The sequence below is a fragment of the Prionailurus bengalensis genome, chromosome X (assembly GCF_016509475.1).
Source record: "Prionailurus bengalensis isolate Pbe53 chromosome X, Fcat_Pben_1.1_paternal_pri, whole genome shotgun sequence".
Lineage (NCBI taxonomy): Eukaryota > Metazoa > Chordata > Mammalia > Carnivora > Felidae > Prionailurus > Prionailurus bengalensis.
The window spans coordinates 87,247,376-87,274,409 of NC_057361.1; the positions used below are offsets into that span (position 1 = coordinate 87,247,376).

General features: G+C 37.3%; 1 pseudogene; it reads right to left on the reverse strand.

Annotated features, from left to right (window-relative positions):
* Window positions 1–8,050: 8,050 nt before the first annotated feature.
* The window catches only part of LOC122477121, an 80,344-nt pseudogene continuing 61,360 nt past the window's right edge, over window positions 8,051–27,034 (reverse strand).

The following is a 27,034-nucleotide window of genomic DNA, read 5'->3' on the forward strand; positions in this document are numbered from 1 at the left end:
ACAAACAGATGTTAAAGGAGTTTATCATAACTAAACCAGCCTTAAAAGAAATGCTAAAGGGGATTCTTTGAGTGGGGAAAAAAGACATAACTAGAGGAACATTATGAAAGTTATGAAAAGTTCACAAGCAAAAGCAAACGTATACCAAAGGTGGTAGATTAATCGGCTACAAAGCTGGTATGGAGGTTATAACGCAAAAGTAGAAAATCAATTTTATCTACAAATATTCATCAATGGATACAGAAAATAAAAAGGTATAAAATATAGCATCATAGGCATAAAACATGGAGGGGAGAGTGAAATTTAGCGCTTTTAGAATATATAGCGACCTCCAACTGCTATACACACAAGATGCTAGATGTGAACTCCATGGCATCTACAAGTCAAAAACCTATAATAGGTACAAAAAAATAAAGAAAGAAATTGAAGCATAACCCTAAAGAAAGCCATCACACCACAAGGGAAGAGAGCAAGAGAAGAAGAAAGGAACAGAGAAGAACTACACAAAGAGCCAGGAAACAATTAACAAAATGGCAGTAGGTACATGGACTAAGTGCTCCAATCAAAAGACACAAAGTGACTGAATGGATTAAAAACACGACCCATCTATAGGCTGCCTACAGGAGATTCACTCCAGACCCAAAGACACATAAGGATGAAAGTGAAGGGATGGAAAACGACATTCCTTGCAAAAGTAAGCAAGAAAAAAAATATATATATATATATACACACACATATATATACACATAATATATATCATTGGTGACAGCAGTACTTGTATCATATGAAATAATCTTTAAGGTAAAGAAAGAAGTGTATTACATAGTAATACATGTATCGATCCAACAAGGGATATAACAATTGTAAATATCTATGAACCCAATATAGAAGCACCTAAACACATAAAGCAAATTTGACATAAAGGGAGACATTGACAACAATAAAATATTAGTAGGAAATTTAACACTGCACTTCCATCAATGGACAGATCATTAGACAAAAAACCAACAAGGAAACAGTGGCTTTGAATGATATATTAGATCAGATGGACCTAAGAGGTATATACATAACATTCCATCCACAAACAGCAGAATACACATTACTTCCAAGTGGACATAAATCATTATCATTCGGTAGGCTGGGGCACCTGGGTGGCTCAGCCGGTTGAGTGTCCGGCTTTGGCTCAGATCATGATCTCAGAGTTTGGGAGTTTGAGCCCCCCATCGGGCTCTGCGCTGACAGCTCAGAGCCTGAAGCCTGCTTCAGATTCTGTGTCTCCCTCTCTCTCTGCTCCTCCCCCGCTCATGCTCTGTCTCTCTCTCTCTCTCTCCTTCAAAAATAAATAAAAACATTTAAAAAATTAAAAAAAAAGTCATTTGGTAGGATAAATCACATGTTAGGCCACAAAACAAGTTGCAAGAAATTTAAGAAAGTTGAAATCGTATCAAGCATCTTTTCCAAGGACATCACTATGAAGCTAGAAATCAATTACAAGGGAAAAAAGGGGAAAAGCACAAACATACGTAGGCTAAACAACATATTTCTAAACAACCAATGTGTCAACAAAGAAATCAAAGGGAACATTTAAAAATACATACAGGGAAATGATAATGAAAATACAATCATCCAAAATTTGGAGGACACAGCAAAAGCAGTTCTTAGAGGGAAGTTTATAGTAATATAGGTCTACTTCAAGAAACAAGAAAAATCACAAATAAACAACCTAACCTTATACCTAAAGGGACTAGAAAGAGACGAAGAAGCAAAGGCCAATGCTGGCAGAAGGAAGGAAAGTATAATAAAGATTAGAGTGGATCTAACTGAAATAGAGCCAAAAACTTGAATAGAAAAGATCAATGAAACCAAGACATGGTTCTTCAAAAAGATAATAAAAGTTGGTAAACCTTTAGCCACAGGCATCAAGAAGAGGACTCAGATAAATAAAATCAGAACTGAAGAAGGAAAAATAACAACCAACACCACAGAGATGCAAAGAATTATAAGAGAGTATTATTAAAAATTATATGGCAACAAATTGGACAACTTAGAAGAACTGGATGAATTCCTAGAAACATACAATCTTTCAAAAACTGGATAAGGAAGAATTAGAAAATTTAAACAGTCTGATTACTAGTAACAAAATTGAATCAGGAACAAAAAAATTCTCAACAAATGAAAGTCCAGGACCAGATGGTTTCACAGGCAAATTCTACCAAGCATAAAAAAAAAAAGAGTTAATACTTACTCCGCTCGAGCTATTAAAAAAAAAAATGGAAGAGAAAGGCTAACTTCCAAATTCCTTTTATGAGGCCAGCATTACCCTGATATGAAAACCAGACATAACCATTACAAACAAACACCCCAAAACTGTAGGCCAATATCTCTCATGAACATAGATGCAAAAATCCTCAACAAAATATTCACAAACCAATTCAACAGTACATTAAAAGGGTCATTCACCATGACAAAGTGGGATGTATTCAAGGGAAGCAAAGGTGGTACAATATTTATAAATCAATCAATATGATACACCCCCATTCATAAGAGGAAAGATAAAAAGCATATAATCATCTCAACCATTTGACAAAATGTATTTGTTCAACAAAGTGCGTTTATAGGTACATAACTCAGCATGATAAAGGCCGTATATGAAAAACCCACAACTTAAATAATTCTCAATGATCAAAAACTGAGAGCTTTTCCTTTAAGGCAAGGAAGAAGACAAGAATGTCTGTTCTCACCAGTTTTCTTCAACATAGTACTGGAAGTCCTAGCTCCGGCAATCAGACAACAAAATGAATAAAAGCCAGCTTAGTTGGTAAGATAGAATTAAAACTTTCCCTATTTGCTGATGATGTGATACACTGTACAGAAAATCCTAAAGGCTCCACCAAAAAACTACTAGAAATGATAAATCAATTCAGTTTGTTTCAGGATACAAAATCAATGTGCAAAAATATGTTGTGTTTCCATGCACTTGTAATGAAGCAGCAGAAAGAGAAATTGAGATAAATAATCCCATTTACAACTGCACCAAAAGGAATAAAACACCTATAAATAAATTTAACCAAAGAGATGAAAGATCTATACTCTGAAAACCCTAAGTCATTGATGAAAAAAATTGAAGATGGTACATACAAATGGAAAGATATTCCATGCTGATGAATTGGAAGTGTTAACATTGTTAACATGTCCATGCTAACTGAAGCAATCTACAGATTCAATGCAATTTCTATCAACATACCAATAGCATTTCCCATAGAACTAGAACAAATATTCATAAAATGTATATGGAAACACAAATGATCCCAAACAGCCAAAGCAATCTTGAGAAAGAAAGTTCTACAGATACCAGAGTCACAGATTTCAAGATATAAAACAAAATTATATTAATCAAAACAGTATGATGGCACAAAAACAGACACATAGACCAATGGAATAGAATAGAAACCCCAGAACTAGACCCACAAACGTATGGCCAACTCATCTTTGACAAAGCAGGAAAGAACATCCAATGGAAAAAAGACAGCCTCTTTAACAAATGGTGCTGGGAGAACTGGACAGCCACATGCAGAAGGTTGAAACTAGACCACTTTCTCACACCATTCACAAAAATAAACTCAAAATGGATAAAGGACCTAAATGTGAGACAGGAAACCATCAAAACCTTAGAGGAGAAAGCAGGAAAAGACCTCTCTGACCTCAGCCGTAGCAATCTCTTACTCGACACATCCCCAAAGGCAAGGGAATTAAAAGCAAAAGTGAATTACTGGGACCTTATGAAGATAAAAAGCTTCTGCACAGCAAAGGAAACAACCAACACAACTAAAAGGCAACCAACGGAATGGGAAAAGATATTCGCAAATGACATATCGGACAAAGGGCTAGTATCCAAAATCTATAAAGAGCTCACCAAACTCCACACCCGAAAAACAAATAACCCAGTGAAGAAATGGGCAGAAAACATGAATAGACACTTCTCTAAAGAAGACATCCGGATGGCCAACAGGCACATGAAAAGATGTTCAGCGTCGCTCCTTATCAGGGAAATACAAATCAAAACCACACTCAGGTATCACCTCACGCCAGTCAGAGTGGCCAAAATGAACAAATCAGGAGACTATAGATGCTGGAGAGGATGTGGAGAAATGGGAACCCTCTTGCACTGTTGGTGGGAATGCAAATTGGTGCAGCCGCTCTGGAAAGCAGTGTGGAGGTTCCTCAGAAAATTAAAAATAGACCTACCCTATGACCCAGCAATAGCACTGCTAGGAATTTATCCAAGGGATACAGGAGCACTGATGCATAGGGCCACTTGTACCCCAATGTTCATAGCAGCACTCTCAACAATAGCCAAATTATGGAAAGAGCCTAAATGTCCATCAACTGATGAATGGATAAAGAAATTGTGGTTTATATACACAATGGAATATTACATGGCAATGAGAAAAAATGAAATATGGCCTTTTGTAGCAACGTGGATGGAACTGGAGAGTGTGATGCTAAGTGAAATAAGCCATACAGAGAAAGACAGATACCATATGGTTTTACTCTTATGTGGATCCTGAGAAACTTAACAGGAACCCATGGGGGAGGGGAAGGAAAAAAAAAAAGAGGTTAGAATGGGAGAGAGCCAAAGCATAAGAGACTGTTAAAAACTGAGAACAAACTGAGGGTTGATGGGGGGTGGGAGGGAGGAGAGGGTGGGTGATGGGTATTGAGGAGGGCACCTTTTGGGATGAGCACTGGGTGTTGTATGGAAACCAATTTGTCAATAAATTTCATAAAAAAAAACAGTATGATACTGACTCAAAATGAGGCAGATAGATCTGTAGAACAGGATACCAATCCCAGAAATAAAGACACACCTGTATAGCCAATTCATCTAGGACAAAAGAGGCAAGACAATGCCATGGAAAAAAGGACAGTCTCTTCAACAAATGGTGTGGGAAACTTGTCCTCTAAATGCAAACGAATGAAACTGGACTGCTTTATTACACTATATACAATAATAAACTCAAATGGATACACTATGTATAATAATAAACTCAAAATGATTAAAGACCTAAAAGCGAGACCTGAAACCACAAAAATCCTAGAAGAGTGCACAGGCAGTAATTTCTATGAGATCATTGGTAGCAATGTTTTTCTATACATGTCTCCTGAGACAAGAGAAACTAAGGCAAAAATAAACTATTGGGACCGCATCAAAATAAAAAAGCTTTTACAGAGCAAATATAACAATCAACAAAACCCACAGGCAACCTTTCGAATGGGAGAAGATATTTGTAAATAACATATCTGATAACTGGTTTGTATCTAAAACATAACAAAACTTATACAACTTAACATAAAAAAACATAAATAACCCAATTAAAAAATAGGCAGAAGACACGAACAGACACTTCTCCAAAGAAGACCTACAGAAGGCCAACAGATACATGAAAATACGCTCAACTTCATCCATCATCAGGCAAGTGCAAATCAAAACTATGAGATACCACCTCACACCTTCAAAACGGCCAAAATAAAAAATGCAAGAAAGAACAAGTGTTGGCAAGGATGTTGAGAAAAAGGAACCCTTGTGCACTGTTGATGGGAATGCAAAACTGGTGCAGCCACTGTGAAAGATAATATGGAGGTTCCTCAAAATGTTAAAAATAGAACTACTCTACCTTCCCATAATGGCACCACTAGAAATATACTGAAAGTATATAAAGACACTAATTCAGAGGGATACATGGACCCCTATGTTTACAGCAGCATTATTTAACATTCCCAAATTATGTAATCAGCCCATGTCCATCAATTGATGAATGGACAAAAAAGTTGTGGTACACACACACACACATACACACACACACTTACACACACAATCAGTGAAGTATTATTCACCCATTAAAAAGAATGAAATCTTTCCATTTGCAATGATATGGATGGAGCTAGAGTATATTATGCTAAATGAAATAAGTCAAAGAAACACAAATAGTATATGATTTCACTCACATGTGGAATTTAAAAAAATAAAACAAAGGAGAAAATGTAAAAAAGAGAAAGAAACAAGCCAAGAAATAGATTCTTAACTATTGAGAACAAACTGATAGTTACCAGAGGGGAGGTTGATGGGGAGATGTGTGAAATAGGTGATGGGGATTAGGTAGTGCACTTGATGTCATAAGCACTGAGTAATGTATGGAATTGTTGAATCACTCTATTTTACACCTGAAACTCATATAACACTGAACATTAACTACTGGAATTAAAATTTTAAAAAGAAGAAATATATTAAAATATTAAAAGTAAGAAAATGACTTTTTACATAATACAGTATGTATGAGAACAATATACATGAACCTTGAAAAACATCTGTAAGTTATATTGACAAACATGGGCATTTTGAAGTAGCAACAATTAGCATATGTTGATACAAATTAAGTGACTTGGTAAAATGGAATTATATTTTTCTGAATGGTCCACACTTCTTTCTCTGTAGAGTCAAATGGCTCTGTGTGAGCCTCTGGCTTCCAAAATTTTCTTCCCAATATATTTGGCAACTTCTGGGCACCATTCATAAGGATTTGTTGCACTTGATTTTATGAGAGTATTTCTTGGATTTTTATGCAGCAACTCTTTTTGTCAAATCACTTTGGCCTTATCTCTCTTCTTTAAAAGTTTTTTTTTTCATGTTTATTTATTTTTAGAGAGAGAGAGAGCATGTGGGTGTGGTGGGGGAGAGAGAGTGGGAGAGGCAGAACCCCAAGCAGGTTCCAGGCTGTCAGTGCAGAGCCCAATGCAGGGCTTGAACTCAGCAGTCATGAGGTCATGACCTCAGCCAAAACCAAGAGTGCAATGCTTAATTGACTGATCCATCCAGGTGCCCCTATCTCTATTCTAATGAGCTAAAGGAAAAGTTGGATGTCTGTGGCTTACCTAGCTTTTATCTCATTGTTTGGCTCAGAGTGACATTCTTTACTGGTTTCTACATTTAAATAAAGAGTTATTTACAGCTTATTTTATAAGTTCTGGTGGAACACTTCACATACGTAATGAAATACTGGGTTTTAATAAAAGTTGTAATAAATTTCAAAGGATTGATATCCTACAATGTGTTTCCCTTCCACAGTTATTGGAAGGTAGAAACTCAGTATGTATCTATAGGAAAAGGAAAACAAAGGAAACAAAATTTCACTATGCTGCCAGAGTATCTGCTGGTTTAGTATCCTTATAAAAATACATAATATGTATAGGTAAATCATAATTTTAAAGTATACATAAAATGCTGCATTATTCAAACCCAAACATATTTTAACAAAATTTCTATAATTAAAAGCGGCCGGTGAAATGAAATCCAAATTTACAAGCTATGTTGCTCAGATAACTTAAACTATGTAAGCGGGGCAACTGGGTGGCTCACTTAAGTGTCTGACTTTGGCTCAGGTTGTGATCTCAGTTCACAAGTTGGAGCCCTGTGTAGGGCTCTGTGCTGACAGCTTAGAGGCTGGAGCCTGCTTCAGATTCTATGTCTCCCTCTCTCTCTGCCCCTCTCCCACTCTTGCTGTTTCTCTCTCTCTCTCTCTCTCTCTCTCTCAAAAATAAACATTTAAAAAAAGGCATGTACCCTTAAAGCCATTCAAGGAATGACTCTCTTCATTGTTTACCATATGATTCCAATCAAGGATGGGCCAGAAATTAGCATTTCTAAATATTTCAGAAAGTGTGTTAAAAAGTGTTGAAAAGATTTTTAAGAATGTCTGTCTTTCTGTATCAGTGAGTGTTAGTGCTCATCAGAATCTCCTAATAGCACCAAAACAAAGGCAAATGGATACACTCATTCAGATGTTAGAAGAATGGGAGGTGCACTATTAGGTCACTCTCAGTTGGAGTTTCTGCTGGGCTTTTACTAAATGCTGATCACCAGTGTAAGTTAGGTGGAGTTTTGTGAGAGAATAGTGTTTGGTGGCCAAGACCTCTTTGGGCACTTCTTCCTAGGTGGAATATATGACAGATAAGGGAGTAGGAGAGGTAATACAAGGAAGCTACTCTTACCAGCTCAGAAGGAGCTGATGAAGACCAAATATGCATTCAAGAAGCCCATGTGATCCTCAAGCTATGGATAGTGCCTAATGTGGTCATCCAGGATGGACACTGGACTGCAACAGCATTTATCTGTATAGTTCCAAAAACTCTCGATAGGGATTCACAGGATCCAATGGCCCATAGATAAGATGAATGGGAATGGTTACAGAAGCAAGAGCTCCTACACACTGTTTTCTAAACTTCTTCCTCTGGTTGATAACTAAGTTCCCATAATTGTTGCATATCCCTGCCTACATGTCCCACAGTTCATTCTCAGAGAATCGAGTGTATGGTCCAAAGACTAGGGTAAGACCTCAGGAGAATACAAAGAAGTTCAATTATGTGAGAACGGGTGACAGGATGCCTCCATCTTTGAGAAGCATTCAGAGAAGTAGAGGATGGTGAGTCTCTGGAAATATACCTCCATTTGACAGACAGGACTCTTCATGGTAAGCTGACAAGATCAATTCTGCTCAAAACTATATAGCATTTCCTGAACAATGACAGCTCTATAATCATGAGACAAAATGTTGGGCCTGTGGTTCTAGAGCCCCAGATGCCGCAAAAGTGCCTTCACAGTGCTGGCCTATTCAAATATGAAATAGTGATATGGTTTCGGTTTGTCACTGAAGCCAATGCCCAAGAAATCCAGGGTAATCACTCAATGAAACCTAAGGGATAGACCTTCCCATATCTTGTACCAAGAATACCTAGATATTAGAAAGCCATGTGAAAGCACAACCATCTCAGGACTTCCAACCATATCCATATAGTCTTGGTAAAAGATGCACAGTCCCTTTTAGGTGAAAAAAAATTTTAGGTGAAAAAATTAGGTGACGACTTCCATGAGTGAGGAACAGAAGAAAGTTGTCATGGGGGTGGGATATGCAGACAGGCTGCAAGCCAGTAGCCCCACCTGAACTACCACTCCCTCGTCCTGATTCAGGTAAGACCCAGGCTACATGACTCAATGTTTGGTGGTTTTCTTTTCTTTTAAATTAAAAAAAATTCTTAATGTTTATTTTTATTTTTGAGACAGAAAGAGACAGCATGAGCAGGGGAGGGGAAGAGAGAGAGGGAGACACAGAATCTGAAACAGGGTCCAGGCTCTGAGCTGTCAGCACAGAGACTGATACAGGGCTCGAATTCACCAGCCATGAGATCATGACCTGGGCCAAAGTTGAATGCTTAATCAACTGAGCCACCCAAGCACCAGGCTCTCCCACATATTCTTTTCAATAATCCATGAGATGCATGCCAAAAACGACTTTGCATGTACTCATGTAAAAATAAATTACAGAAATTAAATGAAAAAAAAAAAAGAGTTAAGAAGCATCAAAGAAATGCAGGCAATCAATAAGCTATTGTCAAAATGGCAAAGCTTCCAGGGGTGTTTTCTGTGAGAACTTTAAGGAACAGCAGATGCTGTGAGGAATAAGCTTGGAAATTCCCTGGGCTTACACCAGTGGGTTAACAAGGCATAAGAATTACAAAGCCATAGGATGCTCTCACCCAAGTTTGGGTAAACAAGGTAAGACCCCCCCAGAATAAAGTAGGGAGGCGCCAGGGCCCCCAGAATAGAGAGGGAGGGGCAAAGGCCCCAGAATAGAAAGGGAGGCAAAGGCCCCCAATGCAAAGGTATATGAGGTAAGCAAGATTAGGCATTTAGGGCAAAAGTGCCCCCCACTTTAGTACCATAGCAGAAAGCTGCTTTCATAGGACGGAAGGACCAAGTTAGGCAAACAGGTAAATAGGGTTATAGACCACTGCACTGCAGGTGAAGCTGCCCAGAGTGGAGTTGATTAGCAAAAGAAAAGGTGCTTGTTAACCCTGAGGTTATTCCCCTGTCTTATCCCCTAGGCTAGCTAAGATAAACAGACACACCTCCTGTCTGCTGTTAACAACCATCTGCCCATCTGCCTGCACCAGGATTTTGTTTTATATTGACCCAAACCACAAACACCCTATATCTTCAAAAACCCCTTTTCCTCATGCCCATGAGTTAATGTTAACCGGTTCATTGTCTCTTTGTGCACGCCCATCACATTTGTAAGCCTTCTGATCTTAATAAATACAGGGCAAAGACCCTTATTTGGGGCTCTTGCTTTTCCCAGACATTAGCAGTCTCTCGCTTTTCATCCTGTGTCCCACTCTCTTGCTGGCCAAGAGAGAACTTTAGACTTAAAGTCTACAACAAGATGCTATTGCTAATAAAAAGGAATCTTATTATTAATGGAAAATGCATAATTTTTATTACTAGAAATTAAAATATGATTAAGGGAGTGAAGGAGACTTACTAAACAGATTTCAGAACACTCCCATTTACAAATGAGGATACAAAAGTCACACTTGAGATATTATCAATCAAATCTTCCTTAATTTGATGAAAGACACAAGAAATATGTCATTTTCTCCAGATTCCTATCATTAAGTCATCCTGATTACCAGGAAGCTAGCAAACAGAGTCCAGGGAAATAACCACATCAATTCCCTCCTCCATCTCCACAGGTGATATTCCAGAAATGTTCTTACTGGCTCATGCCAGGTCATCTTCCCACTCTTTGGGCTAGTGGCTATGGCACAGGGGCTCCAAGTCCTCCACTGGAGAAGCCAGTGAAGAGTGGGATATGGGCTGCTTTCATTGCACACTCCCATTATCCAAGTGATGTACTCTTGTTAGTAGTTATGTTGTGTACTCCAATTATCAAAGTAGCTGTAATCATTACTACCACTGTTTTATATAAGCACTGTTTGTCATTTACCCCTGTTGGCTAATTCTATTACCATTTCTATTTGTATCTCAGATCATCTTCCATTTTCCCAAATAGCATTCTTGAGACGTTCCTTTAAATATACAAATGGGACTTTTCTCATGTGTCTGTATTTTGGAATTAAGATCTTAAGGGAGCCAGAATTGAAACAGTATTCAGTGTGCAGGACAATTAATCAGGATTAATAGATGGGGAAGGGACCAGACATATATTAATCAACGTTCCTTGATCAACATGAGATGTGGCTATCAGAGGAAGTCCCTAGGCTTGGGCATGCCAGCTCTCTGTAGGGGAGGTAATGACTGAAAAGGCTAATGGCTGGGGACTTTCAACTGCATTCTAAGCAGCTGAAGCAGAAAGTCTATCTTTGGAGGTGGTTCAGGGTGGCCCATATTCATGTTTATCACAGCCTCATTATCAAATGATACTCTGGCCAGGTAGGCAACTGTAGGTTTTTCTCTCAGCACTTGCTTTTGGCTTCCATTTTTTTAATTTTAAATGTTTTTATTTTTTATTTTTGGGAGAGAGAGAGAGAGAGAGAGAGAGAGAGAGAGAATCTAAAGCAGGCTCCATGTTCAGCGTGGAGCCCAACACAGGACTTGACCCCACAACCCTGGGATCATGACCTATAGCCAAAATCAAGAGTCAGACACTCAACCAATTGAGCTACCCAGGTGCCCCTGGCTTCCATTTCTTGATGAAAAGAGGTATGCTATCACACTATTTGGTTTTCTGTTTTTAGGCATTGTGCCCTTTTGTCTGCTATTATGTTCTCTACGTTTACATCATAGCTTTACTACAATGGGTTCACATTTCTCTTTTTATCTTTCTATAAGGTGTTCTGTATTATTTCTTTAACCTATCTTCTAGTTCACCAATTCTTTACCTAGGTATGTATCCTTTGTTGTGTAAAATTTCTTTAATGTTTTGTTCTAGTGGTTATAATGATTAAGTCCAAAACACTCATTTAGCATTTTTTGACAATGAGCTGTTTCTTCCTTATGTTATATGTTCTGTCATATATATGTGCATATATGTGTTTGTGTGTGGTACGTGTGTGTATGTATGTGTGACACATTTATTTTTTATGTTGGAATTTGGTAATAATTCTGTGGTGGTATCCATTCTGGTTTCTTGTTCATTTTTTCCCGATGGAGGCTTATTTTTAGATTATGTGCTTGTAATGAAGGAGTTTATCTGCAGGGATCTTGGAAAAGCCTTAATTAAGACCAAACCCGTCCAGAACGGATTAGTTGTACATTTGCCATTTGACTGGGTTGCCACCAGGAATTATTTGGATCATGCTGACAGTGTTAATTTGAACACCAGGACCATACAAAATAGTCATGCTATTGCAAATTCTCAGAGACCTTTTTTCCCCCTCACTAAGCTGAGGGCTGGGAATAGAATTTTCCTTGGCATCTTCTTTTCCCAATAGAAAAAAGTAAAGTTTTCATACAGACTGTAGTCTTCAAGCACAACATCATGAAAATCTGACTATTTATTGTTATGGGTCTTATGTTATCAGGACAATGTAGTTAGAGGTAAAAAACAGAACAGAACAAAACAAATACCCTGAGCATTCAAATAGCCTAAATTAAAATACATGGTCAGTATCAAGGAAAATCATTTTAATACTATTAATTTGTACAACTCTGCTCTAACTTGATGGAATTAGCATAATATATGTCCACTCATAGTTCTGGATTCATATCCTTATCATGAGTAAAAGCATACAACTAATCAAACAAAGAAGCAAATGGCAGGTAAAGTATAATACCAGATCTCCCCTCAATCTCAGAGGCTGAGTACCCATTGACTCACATTGGGCCCATGGTTGTGAGTCAGTGGCTGTAAATCCCTGATTGGCTAGCTCAGAGCTGAGTGTGGCCTGAGATGCTTTAACTGGATGCCTCCATCATCCTCATGATACCAATGTGTAAGTCATGAAAGTTTGTGTTATCTACAGGAAAGATTACAGAATAAATCTGAATGACTTAGAGTAGAAACTCCAGTTACTTGGGAGCCTGTGATAGGATGAGCTTTTAGATTTAGCAATTTCTGTATTGAGTTTGGATTCTCACTTCAGTTTTTCAATGAATTCTACAACAAAGGTAATGTTGAGTAAGTTTGAATGGGGTATGTTTGACTTATTAATACTACTTCCCCAGGGCTTTTGCTTATAATTTGTTATTTAAGCCATAAATCCTTTTCTCTCAATTAGTCTTTATGGTAACCACACTATTAGAGAATGAATGCTTACCAGATGTCCTTTATATTCAATAACCTTCTGAAGTGAAGAATCAGATGTACTCACTTCCTCTTCTTGTCTTTGACATCAACACCCATTTTTCCTCACTGTACCTTGGATTTCTTACCTGTCATTCATGCATGGAATCCCAGCCTTTATAATAGTCTACATGGTGTATATACAACATTGCTTTACTTGTGTTCCTATCTGATTTCTGAAATTACATATGAAAAAAAAAGTTTTCAATTTTTCTAGATTTTCCAGATTTGTCTCTTTGTTTGGTTGAAAATATCATCCTTCATAGGGGCATTTACTTATTATTTTAAAAGTAAAAATGTCATTCTTAAAATGATCAAATATTGGTTGCTAAAGGAAATCGTAATTAGTTTCTAAGGATTGAAATCAAATATCTTGTCTTTAACAGTGATAAGATACAAAAATTAAAATATAACAAAATTAAGCAGCATTCAAAGAGCTGTAAGAGAAGGGTTAATGAGTTCATAATAGTTCTCTAATGGGATATTATATAATCAGTATCATGGAATAGGCAGCACAATTTCCCATGTACAGTTCTGATTTCATATCGCAGGTGGGTTGAATTGAATAATGTCCCCCCAGCCTCATAACATGTAGTCCTAACTCACAGTACCTCCAATAGGATCATATTTGGAGATAGGGTCCATAATGAGTCAATTAAGTTAAAATATATTAACATGGGCCCTAATCCAAAATGACTGCTTTCTATATAAAAAGGGAAAAGGCAGATACAGAGATATGCATATACAGAAGAAAATGTGAAAAGACAATGGGAGTCAACCATGTAAGAGTTTTAGGAGAGAGACAAGGAATACATTCTTCCCTCACACATCTCAGAAATAATCAACGTGGCCCACAACTATTGATTTGGACTTCTAACCTCCAGAACTGTAAGACAACACATTTCTGTTCTTTAAGCTCCTCAGTGTATGATAATTTATAATGATAGATCTATCACACTAACATAGATTTGGGTTCTGAAAGTAGAGTGAAATTGTAACAAAGAATTAATAATGTAGGAGTGGCTTTGTGGTTGGGTAATGAGTAAAGATGGCAGTTTTGAGGAGTATGAAAGAACAAGCCAAGATTTCTTAAGGGACTGGTGGGTGAAATATGGACATTCAATGTACTTCAGGTAAGGGCTCATAAAGAAAAGAGTAGAGCTGTGGAGAAAGACTCTATCATCTCAGAGAATACATATAGAATCATGAAAAAACATATTTCTAGAAATATGAGTATCAAGGGTGCTTCTAGTAGGATAGCATATGGGAATTAGGAACATGTTATTAGAAACTTGCAAAATGGCCATCATTGTTAAAAAGTAGCATAGCATTTAGTTGGACTATGTTCTAGTATTTTATGAAGAATATGACTTTTACATGATAAACTGGGACAGTAAACTGAGGAGATTTCTAAGCACAGTGTTGAAGGCATGGCTTGGTTTCCCCTTGATGTTCATAGTAAATGCCAGAGGAGAGACATAAATTAAATAATGTACCACAAAACAAAAAGAAACTAGCATGTGATGATTTGCAATCATCTCACCCTATCCAGATAGCCTCCTTTAAGAAAAAGGGGGGGACACAAAGGTGTGGCTAGAAAACCATCAATTAGGAGGTTAGGCATGTGAAATGTGGGTAAACTCAAACATTGTATCAGTAGCCAGGAATTGAGATAAGGTTGTCAAAAGGGGGGTGTAGTACCCTCCTGTGTGATGTCTTTAACACCTTTAATTGCAAGAGAAGCAAACAAGTGCTTTATTCTGAAATTTTAATATTGGCAGAAATGTGGACAGCTGGTATTGATGGAGAAACAGGACAAAATGAAAGAAGACTGTTGGACTACTGGGATTCTACAGGCAAGTAAAAGGCCTACAGATGCATCTGGCTGAGAACATGCATTATCCTTCAGAAAGGGAGCAAATGAACCCAAAGAAGGTTCAGAGGCTGGCAGGGCTGCCACTGCCACTCCAGACCTAGAGTCACAATGCCAAGGGTTACAGTCATCTCCTCCATCCTGAGACTGATGTCATCTCCTGGGTTCCAAATGTTAGGACCACCTAAGGTGTTCAGAAGAATGTACTGCAGCAGCTCTGAAAGGGTGGGAAGCCATTAATTACAATGGCCAAGAATGTGAAGCTGCCACTTCACATCAGAGGTCAGAGCCTAGAGCCAAAGAGGATACTTTTGAGTCATTATGATGTAATTTAATTTTCACTCATACGTAGAATTTAAGAAATGAAACAGATGAACGAAGGGAAAAAAAAGAGCAGCAAACCATAAACAGACTCTTGACTATAGAGAACAAACTGAGGGTTGTTGGAAGAAGGTGGGTAGGGGGATGGGTTAAATGGGTGATGGGTATTAAGGAGGGCACTTGCTGTAATGAGCACTGGATGTTATATGTAAGCGATGAATCACTGAATTCTACTCCTGAAACTAACATACCATAAACTATAACTGGAATTTAAATAAAAACTTGAAACAAAAAATTTTTTTTCTTACTAGGATCCAAGCTTGCTCTTGACACATGAAACCCTATCTTCCTTTCCAATTTCTCGATTTTGGAATAGTGATGTCTATCTTGTGCCTGTCTGGCCATTGTATTTGGGAGATGACAACTTGTTGACTGTGTTCACACATTCTCACTTGGACAAGAATATAGCCTGAGTATTAATCATAGCTGGAAATGCATCCATATTTGATACAGGATATTTAGATTAGATTTCTCCTTAGTGTTGATGCTGAAATCGGTGAAGACTTTTGGTGACATTCACATAGGAAGAATGTATTGCGCACATTAGGATGGGAATTTTGGAATTCTAGTGGGCTTTTATAGATTGAATTTTGTGCCCTAAAATTGATATGTTGTATTCCTGACCCCCTTCAAATGTGACCTTATTTGGTAATAGAGACTTTACTGGGGTAATCATGTTTAAATGAAATAATTAGGGTAGGCCTCATCCAATAGGGCTGCTGTCCTTATAAAAAGGGGAAATTTGGAGTCACAGACACGCACAGAGGGTAGAGTATATAAGTACATATTGTGAAAACATGGCTATTTTAAGTCAAAGAGAATGGCCTACAAAAGATACATGTCTCACAACACTGAGACTCACCCAATCATGTAACACACAATTATAAACTTCAATCATTCAGATTGTAAGGAAACAAATGGTATGTTACTTAATTTGACCAGTTCCTGATATTTGGTTTTGCATCCCTAGAAAAGTAATACAATACCCTGAAATAACCATGACTCAAAACATACAAATAATCAAAGGAAAAACAAAAAGTAAAAAATACAGCAGCTTCCTCCTCAATCTTCAACATGGAGCAACAAGGAGATATCTTACTGGCTCACGTTGAGATATCTCCTCATACTGTAGCTCAGTTGTTGTGGGTCCTTCATTAGCTAATTCAAACTGGTGCTTGAGCTGCACTGACTGAACACTTCCACCATCCCTAAGATGAGGTGTTGTAAGTCATGAAATTGAGTTTTTCCAAATCAAAAATTGGTAGCCTGAAAGAAACAGACTCAGATAAGTCTGAGTGACTGAGAGCAGTAACTTCAGTTTATAGGGAGCCTAAGAGGTTTTCTGAACTTTTGGATTTAGATAATTCTGTACTGATTTGGGGTTTTAGTTTATGCTTTTCAATGAATTGCATAATATGAGTAGTATTGAAACACATTTCACTTGGGTATACTTATGCTGTTAATACTATTTTCACATGTCATTGTTGCTTATAATTTTAGTGAAGCAGTAGTCATTCCCTTATATCATCTTCTCAGTAACCACAGCATTAGATCATGATTGCTCACTAGGTACAGTTTTCCTCAATCACCCACTGAAGAGAATAATCAGATGTATTCACTTTCCATTCTGCTCAACATCAAACCCCATTTTCCTTTCACCTTCCCAGATTTCCTGTTACTGACACTTACACATCCATCCATCCATCCACCCAATGATGGTGCATTAAATGTTGTTTTACTAGTGTTCCTACTTAATTTCTGAAATTACAAATGCAAGAACCCATAGCATAGCCATGTGTGCACATGCACACACACATACACAAATATCTTCATGGAATCAAGTTCTTAAAATGACTTTTTATATGATACAAATTAAGAGAGAAGATGGAGGCAGAATAGAAGGACCCTAGTCTTGCCTCTTCCCACAAATACAGCTAGATAACTATCAAATCAACCTAAATACCCCCAAAATCAACCTCAAGACTAACAGAACAAACTGCACAACTAAAGGTAAAGAAAAGACCACATCAAAGAAGGCAGGAAGTACAGAGACAGAGAGAAATGGATTGTGGCTGCTACAGTGGGGAAGGAGCTGCAGTCACAGAGAAGGGTAAGAGACAGTCTAGCATATAGGGGAGCCCAAACAGGGAAGATTAATCCCCACAGCAATTGGCTTGGAAAGCGAGAGGGGCTAAATTTTGTGAGTTCTGCCAACCAGGAGGGCTAAAAGCTTGGTTATTTAAAGATCAACACCCTGGGATTGGAGAGACCCAGAGGACACTAGGGCTGCTCTTGTTGAGAAGGCAAGGCAAACAGTCCAAAGACACATAGGGTGGACACAGTCATGTGAAGAGTGCCAGAAGTACACAACAAGAAGGTTATTTGCTCATCTTGGAGTGTGTCCCACAAAGTCAGCATTCACTGAGGGACCCCTCTGGGAAAAAAGTAAGTGGGAGGTGCCATCCCCCCCCACCCTGCCCCTCAGCCTAAGAACCAGCACATCGCTTAAACTGCTACCTAGTTGTTTACATCAAGCCCCGCCCTCTGCTGTGCTTCAGTGGAACTTCCCTTCCCAGTAATGCTTGCCTCAATCCCAGCATGTTGTGCCCCCTCCCTCAGAATACCGGCCCAGACCCCTGCCAATATCACGTCTACCAAATCTGGAGTTTTGCAGGGCCTCATTTCCAGCAACAGTGATGATAGCTCTCATTTCACAAACTGACCACAGCACACCTGGTTAAAACTCACCAAATTCAGGCCAGGGACCAAAAACTGCCCAAAAGAGGAAAAGAGAGCCTCTACAGATAACTGCACTGAAAGATAAAGTGGTGAGGACACAATAGCAGAGCACACTCAACACACATTGGGGACACTCCCTGAAGCACCAGGCCCTGGGGAACAGGGAGCATGATACTTCAGGCACTACAGAACCTCTTCTTCATACGACCACTACTCTCAAACACAGGAGATATAGCTGACTTTCCTAAAACAGAGAAATAGACACAGAGACTTAGATAAAATGAGAAGACAAAGGAACTTGTTTCAAATGAAATAATGGAACAAGGCCACATCCAGAGATCTAAGTGAAATAGACATAAGTAATATGCCATATAGAGAATTTAAAGTAATGACCATAAAGATACTCACTGGACTTGAGAAAAGAATGGAAGACACCAGTGAGACCCTTAACACAGAGAAAAGGAATAACATAACATAGATAAAGTGCTCAATAAATGAAATAAGAAATACACTAGATGGAATGAACAACAGGCTGGAAGAAGCAGATGAACAAATTAGTGACCTAGAAGACAGAGTAATGGAAAGTAACCAAGCTGAACAAAAAAGAGAAAAAGGAATTATGCAAAATGAGTAGGGAACTCAGTGACTCCAACAGATGTAATAGCAATTATATTATAGGAATCCCAGAAGAAGAAAAGAGAGAAAAGGGGGTAGAAAATTTATTTGAAGAAATAATAGTTGAAAATATTCCTAATCTGGGGAAGGAAACAGATATCCAGATCCAGGAGGCACAGAAAACCCCTAAAAAGTCAACAAAAGCAGATACATACCAAAGACATCATGTAATTACAATGGCAAAAATGTAGTGATAAAGAAAAAATTTTGAAAATGAAAATACAATGGTCCTAAATTTTTGGGATGCAGGAAAATCAGTTCTAAGCAGAAAGATTATAGCAATACAGTCCTACTTCAAGGAGCAAGAAAAATCTCAAACAACCAATATAACCTTACACCTACAGGAGCTAGAAAACAAAGCCTGAAACCAGCAGAAGAAAAAATATGATAAAGATTAGAGCAGAAATGCATAATATGGAAACAAAATAAACAATAAAACAGATCAATAAAACCAGGAGCTGGTTCTTTGTGAAGATCAACAAAATTGATAAGCCTTAAGCCAGACTCATCAAAACAAAACAGAGCGATGACTCAAATAAGCCATATATGAAAAACACATGGCTAATATCATAGTCAATGGTGAAAAATTCAGATTTTCCCCTAAGGTCAGAAACAAGACAAGGATGTCCACTCACCATTTTTATTCAACATAGTACTGGAAGTTCCAGCTGCAGCAATCAGACAACCAAAAGAAATAAAAGGCAATCAAATCAGTAAAGAAGAATTAAAACTTTCACTATTTGACGATGTCATGATACTATATACAGAAAACTCTAAAGACCCCACAAAAAACTACTGGAACTGATAAATGAATTCAGTAATGTGGTGGGATACAAAAATCATTGTACAGAAATCTGTTATTTCCTAAAAACTAATAATGAAGCAGCAGAAAGTGAAACTGAGAAGTGTGGAAGAAAGTATTAAGATTCCTCAATTTACATTTGCACCAAAAGCAATGAAATACCTAGGAATAAACTTAACCAATGAGGTAAAATATCTGTACTCTGAAAACACTGATGAAAGACATTGAAAACAATACAAAGAAATGGAAAGATATTCCAATTTCATGGATTGGAAGAACAACATTGTTAAAATGTATGTACTACCCAAGGCAATCCACACATTTAATGCAATCCCTATCAAAATACCCACAGCATTTTTCACAGAACTACTAAAATTTGTATGGAACCACAAAAGACCCAGAATAGCTAAAGCAACCTTGAGAAGGAAAAACAAATCTGGAGGTATCACAATCCCAAGCTTCAAGTTATATTATAAAGCTATAGTAATCAAAACTGTGTGGTACTTGAATAAACACAGACACATAAAACAATGAAACAGAATAAAAATCTCAGAAATAAACCCACAATAACATAGTCAAGTAATCTTCTACAAAGGAGGAAATAATATATAATGGGAAAAAGACAGCCTCTTCAACAAATGGTGTTAGAAGAATCAGACACCTACATGCAAAAGAATGAAACTGGACCACTTCTTATAACATACACAAAAATAAATTCAAAATGGATTAAAGACTTCAATGTGATACCTGAACACATAAAAATTCTACAAGAAACCACAGGCAGTAATCTCTGTCATCAGCTGTAGCAGCTTTTTCTAGATATCTCTCCTAAGGCCAGGGAAATAAAAGCAAAAATAAATTATTGGGAAGTATATCAAAACAGAAATTTTCTCCACAGCAAAGAAAACAATCAGCAAAACTAAAAGACAACCTATTGAATAGGAGACAATATTTCCAAATGATATAACTGATAAAGGGTTTATATCCAAAATAAATAAAGAACTTATATAACTCAGCACCTAAAATATAGATAATCCAATTAAAAATGGGCAGGAGATATGACTAGGTATTTATCCAAAGAGGATATCCAGATGGCCAACAGAGACACAAAAAGATGCTCAACATGATCCATCATCAGGGAAATGTAAATCAAAACTACAATGAGATATTACCTCACCCCTGTCAGAATGGTTAAAATCAAAAACACAAGAAACAACAAGTGTTGATGAGGATGTGGAGAAAATGGAACCCTCATGCACTGTTGATGGGAAGACAAATTGGTGCAGCCATTGTGGAAGAAAGTATGAAGGCATCTCAAAAAGTTGAAAATAGAACTATACTATGATACAGTAATTTCACTACTGAGAATTTACCCAAAAAATACAAAAACACTCATTTGAAAGAATATATGCACCCCTGTATTTACTGTAGTAATATTTACAATAGCCAAGTTATGGAAGCAGCCCACATGTCCATTGATAGATGAATGGATAGAGGAGATGTGGTATGTATATATTGGAATATTACTGAGTCATAAGAAGAATGAAATCTGTCCATTTGCATGGACATGGATGGAGCTAGAGAGTATAATGCTAAGTGAAATACATCAGTCAGAGAAAGACAAATACCATATGATTTCACTCATGTGTGGAATTAAAGAAACAAAACAAGTGAACAAAGGAATAAAGATAGAGACAAATGAAGAAACAGACTTTAACTATTGAGAACAAACTTATGGTTACCAGAGGGGAGGTGGGTTGGGGGATGGGTGAAATAGGAGAAGTGGATTAAGAGTACACTTACCATGATGAGAACAGAGTAATGTATAGAATTGCCAAGTCACTATATTTTACATCTCAAAGTAATACAACACTGTAAATTAATCATACTGGAATTAAAATAAAAACCTTAATAAAAAAGGAAAAAAAAACATATGGTTGATTCAAAGGGGAAAATGTAATTTAATAAATTGTCTCTGAAGAAGCCCAGACATTGGACATACTAGATAAAGACTTTAAATCTACTCCCTTAAATATGCTCAAAATGCTCAAGGACAATATGGACAAATAACTAAAGGAAGCCAGCAGAGAAATATTTTAGCAAATATAAAATATCAATAAAGGGACAGAAAATATAAAAAGTAAAAGCAAATAGTATATCTAGAGCTGAATAGTACAATAACTAAACTGAAAAATTTACTAGAGGGGTCCAAGAAGGTATTTGCATAGTTGAAAGAATCATAAACTTAAAGTTGGTTTGATTGAAATTATTCAGAGAAGCATAAATAAAAAATAAATAAAGAAAAATGACTAGAGTGAATGAAATTTTGGGACACAATGAGGTACACTAACGTATGCATAATGGAATTCCCAGAAGGAGAAGAGAAAGGGGCACAAAGAATATTTGAAGAATAATAGCCACAATCTACATATTTGACTAAATACATAAACCTACACATTAGGGAAATACAAATCAAAACCACAAAGACATAACATCTCACACCAGCCAAAATGGCTTGAATCAAAAAGACAAGAAATAACTAATGTTGGTGAGGATATGGAGAAAAAGGAATGCTTGTGTACTGTTTTTGGGAATGCAAATGTGTGCAACTAAGGTGGAAACCAGTATGGCGATTCCTCAAAAAATTAAAAACAGAAATACCATGTGAGCCAGTAATTCCACTACTAGGCTTGTACCCAAAGAAAATGAAAACACTAATTCTAAAAGACATATGTACCTCTATGTTTATTGCAGCATTATTTACAACAGTCAAGATATAAAAGCAAAGTGCCCATTGTTGGATGAATGGATAAAGAAGATGTGGTGTGTGCACACACACACACACCAGAATACTACTCAGCCATAAATAAGAATGAGATATTTCCAGTTGGGAAAACATAAGTACATATAGAGGGCATTATGCTCAGTGAAATAAATCAGAAACAGAAAGACATACACTGCATGATTTCACTTATATGTGGAATCTAAAAAACAAACATAAACAGACTCATAAATACAAAGAACATACATGGCTGCCAGAGAGAAGGGGGTGGGAGGATGAGTGAAGCAGGTGAAGAGGATTAAGAGGTATAAATTTCCAGTTAAAAATAAATAAGTTATTGGCACACCTGGGTGGTTCATTTAAGTTAGTGTCTGACTCTTGATTTCAGCTCAGGTCATGATCTCGTGGTCATGAGATCAAGTCCTAGGTAGGGCTCTATAATGGGCATGGAGCCTGCTTAAGATTTTCTCTCTCTCCCTCTGCCCCTCTTCTGCTCACATGCTCTCTCTCAAAAAAAATAAAAGTAATGAAAAAATAAATAAGATATAAAGATGAAGAGTACATCACAAGGTATAATCAGTAAGAGGAGGAGGATACAGTATAATAAGGGGACCCTGGGCTTATCTCATCCCTTAAATACAGCTATATCAACATGAAACCATTTTGAACACCTAGGAAATCGGTTTGAAGATAAAGAGAACAATCTGCATAATTTGAGGGAGAGAACATGGCAGGTATGTGGTGTGGAGAGGTGAAGTGGTGGAGAGAAAAGCCATGGTGCTGCAAGGGGTGGGAGCCATTTTCACAGAGAGGAGAAAGAGAGAGGCAGATTGAGCAGCACATGGGGTTCGCATAAGAAAAGCACTCCCCCTTAAAGTAGCTAGAGAGGAAGAGTGAAAACACGCACAGGTTACTTCACAAGAAAATTCCCTAAAACCACTGATGGGGAAAAGCAGAGAGGGTTTCAATACCACCAGTTTTTTTTATAGGCAGTGGAACACAGAATCTGAAATTTTGGAACTCAGCACCTAGTGGTGTTCCAGCAAGAAAGCAGGGTAAAGCCCTGGGAGTGGGCAGCTCAGTCTAAGGATCCCCTGGGTCACACTGGGAGAAGAAGTTTCCCTGCTTGAAGTGTACTTGGTAGACATGACATGGCCTTTCTGCGTACAAAAGACCTGGCAGGCACCAAAGAGCTGCCCTGTCACTGGTATAGGAACAAAGATGCCGGCTGAAGGCAGACACTGGCACTAGTTGTGTGTTGTTATTTATCATCAACTCTGAGCTACTGCCACTGCATGGTTGTGTAAATGTTTTCTGGGACAAGCTGGTACCTGCCACATCATGGTGAGACCCTCCTGCAAAGGATCAATGTGGGTCCAAGACTTGGGGGCCTCTGAAGTAAGGGGTTTTGAAACACACCCATGCCCAAGATAAAACACTGGAGGGAGGCACCGCCTGGTAGGAGGAAAGCTCAGGCACAGACAAGAAGGAAGTGGGGAGCTGACAGAGGCCAGGAACACAGGAGGGGTGATTGATCGCATGTCTGTGAGGGCATGAACTTCCTGCTCTGGAGAATAGAGAGCAGGATGAAGACATTTTCATTGACCCCAGTGAACTTAACAGTGCCACTAAGTGGAGAACAGAGCTGTTACACCAAGATGTGCCCTCTCTGCCCTCCAGGGACATCTCCACTAGGGCAAGTGTGTCTGAGAATCAGTGCAGCAGGTCCCTCCCCCAAAAGACCAGCACAAAATCACCTCCACATTCTTAGTCTATTGATGATAGAGTGCTCAAAAGTTTCAGATCTAGGTGAAACTGGATCTAGCTTTATTTGGATTTTATTTGTTCATTTGTTCATTTTCTTTGCTTCTGTTTTTGTTGTTGTTGTTTATTGGATACAGAAAGCACAAATTTTTATTGTATTTTTAAATTTTGTTTATTTAATTTTAATTTTTTTCCTTTTCTTTTTTCTATCAAGCTTCTCTTAACAAGCAGACCAAAACACACCTAGGATCCAGCTTCCTTTATTTGATTTAAAAAAAAATTTAATTTTAATTTCATTTTTTCTTCCACCAAAATGACAAGATGAAGGAATTCACCTCAAAAGAAAGAACAGGAAGAAATGCCGGCCAGGGATGTAATCACTACATATATAGGTAAGACATCTGAACTAGAATTTACAATAACAACTATAAAGATTCTAGCTGGGCTTGAAAAAAGCATAGAAGATACAAGAGAAGTCAGGCCAAAATTAAAAATGCTAGAACAGAGATGCAAACCCTAATGTATGCCATAATAGTGAGAATGGATGAAGCAGAGGAATGAATTAATGATACAGAAAATAAAATTATGGAAAATAATTAAACTGAAAAGAAGAGTGAAACAAAGGAAACAGATAATGAATATTGACTTAGGGAATTCAGTGACACATTAAAACAGAATAATATTCATATCATAGGAGTCCCAGAAGATGAAGAGAGAGAAAAATGGGCAAAAGTTTTATGTGAGCAAATTATAGCTCAAAACTTCCTTAATCTGGGGAAGAACACAGACATCAAAATCCAAGAAGCACAGAGATCTCCAATTAAATTCTACAAAACCTGGCCATCACCCAGGTGTATAACAGTGAAATTCACAAAATGAAAAAGAAAGAATCCTTAAAGCAACAAGGGGAAAAAAAGAAAGAGGAGATTCACAGCAGATCTGTCCAAAGAAATTTGGCAGGCCAGAAGGGAATGGCAGGATATATATAACATGTTAAGTGGGAAAAGTTTGCAGCCACATACACTCTATCCAGCAAAGCTGTCATTCAGAATAGAAGTAGAGATAGCTGTCATTCAGAATAGAAATAGAGATAAAGAGTTTTCCAGGCAAACAAAAACTAAAGGAGTTCGAAACAACTAAATCAGCCCTGCAAGAAATATTAAGGGGGACTCTTTGGGGGGAAAGAAAGACCAAATGCAACAAAGAGTAGAAAGGAACAGAGAACATCACCAGAAACACCAAATATATAATGAAAACAATGGCACTAAACTCATAGCTTTTGAATAATCACCCTGAATGTAAATGGACTAAATGCTCCAATCAAAAGACACAGGTATCAAAATGGATAAAAAAAAAAAAAGACCCACCTATATGCTGTCTACAGGAGACTCATTATAGACCTAAAGACATTGGGATATTGAAAGTGAGAGAATGGAGAAACTTCTATCATGCTAATGGATGCCAAAAGAAAGCCAGGGTAGCCACACTTATATCAGACAAACTAAATTTTAAACCAAAGACTGTAATAAGAGATGAAGAAGGACATTACATCATAATTAAGAGCTGTATCCATCAAGGAGATCTAACAATTTTAAATATTTATGCCCCCAACTTGATTAACCCAAATATATAAATCAATTAAAAACAAAGAAACTCATTGAGAATAATACAATAATCATAGGGGATTTTAACACCTAACTTATAGCAATGAACAGATCATCTAAGCAGAAAATCAACAAAGAAACAATGGCATTGAATGACACACTAGACCAGATGGACTTATTAACACATATATTCAGAAGATTCCATCCTAAAGCAGGAAAATGCACATTCTTTTCAAGTGCACATGGAACATTCTCCAGAATAGATCACATACTGGGTCACAAATCAGCCCTTAACAACTACAAAAAAACTGAGATCATACCATGCATATTTTCAGATCACAACGCCATGAAATTTGAAGTCAACTGTAAGAAAAAATTTGGAAAGACCACAAATACTTGGAGGTTAAAGAACACCCTACTAAATAATGAATGGGTTAACCAGGAAATTAAAGAGGAAATTAAAAAGTACATTCAAACAAATGAACATGAAAACCCAACAGTCCACACCATGGCAATGCAACAAAGGATATTGCAATATCCTAAGAAACAAGGATATTGCAATACAGGCCTACATCAAGAAGCAAGAAAGGTATCAAATACACAACCTAACCTTACACCTAAAGGAACCAGTAAAGGAACAGCAAATAAAGTCTAAAGCCAGTAGAAGGTAAATAATAAAGACAAGAGCAGAAATAAACAATATGGAAACAAAAAAAAAAACACAGAACAGATCAACAGATCAACACAGAATAGATCAACAGAACTAAAAGCTGATTCTTTGACAGAATTAGTAAAATTTCTAAACTTCTAGCCAGACTTATCAAAAAGAAAGAGAAAGGACCCAAATAAATAAAATCACAAATGAAAAGGGACAGAGAGATCACAAACAACACCACAGAAACACAACAATTATAAGAGAAAACTATGAAAAATTATATGCCAAGAAACTGGGCAACCTGGAAGAAATGGATAAATTCCTAGAGACATACAAACTACCAAAACTAAAACAGGAAGAAATAGAAAAATTTGAACAGACCCATAACAAGCAAAGAAATTGAAACAGTAATAAAAAATATACCAACAAACAAAGGTCCAGGGCCAGATGGCTTCCCAGGGGAATTACGCCATCCATTTAAAGAAGAGTTAATACCAATTCTTTTTGCACTATTCTAAAAAAAAAAAGAAGGAAAGAAAAAGAAATGTAAGGAAAACTTCTAAACTGGCCAGTTTTACTTCTAAACTGGTAAAACTCATTTTACCTTGATTCTAAAACGAAAC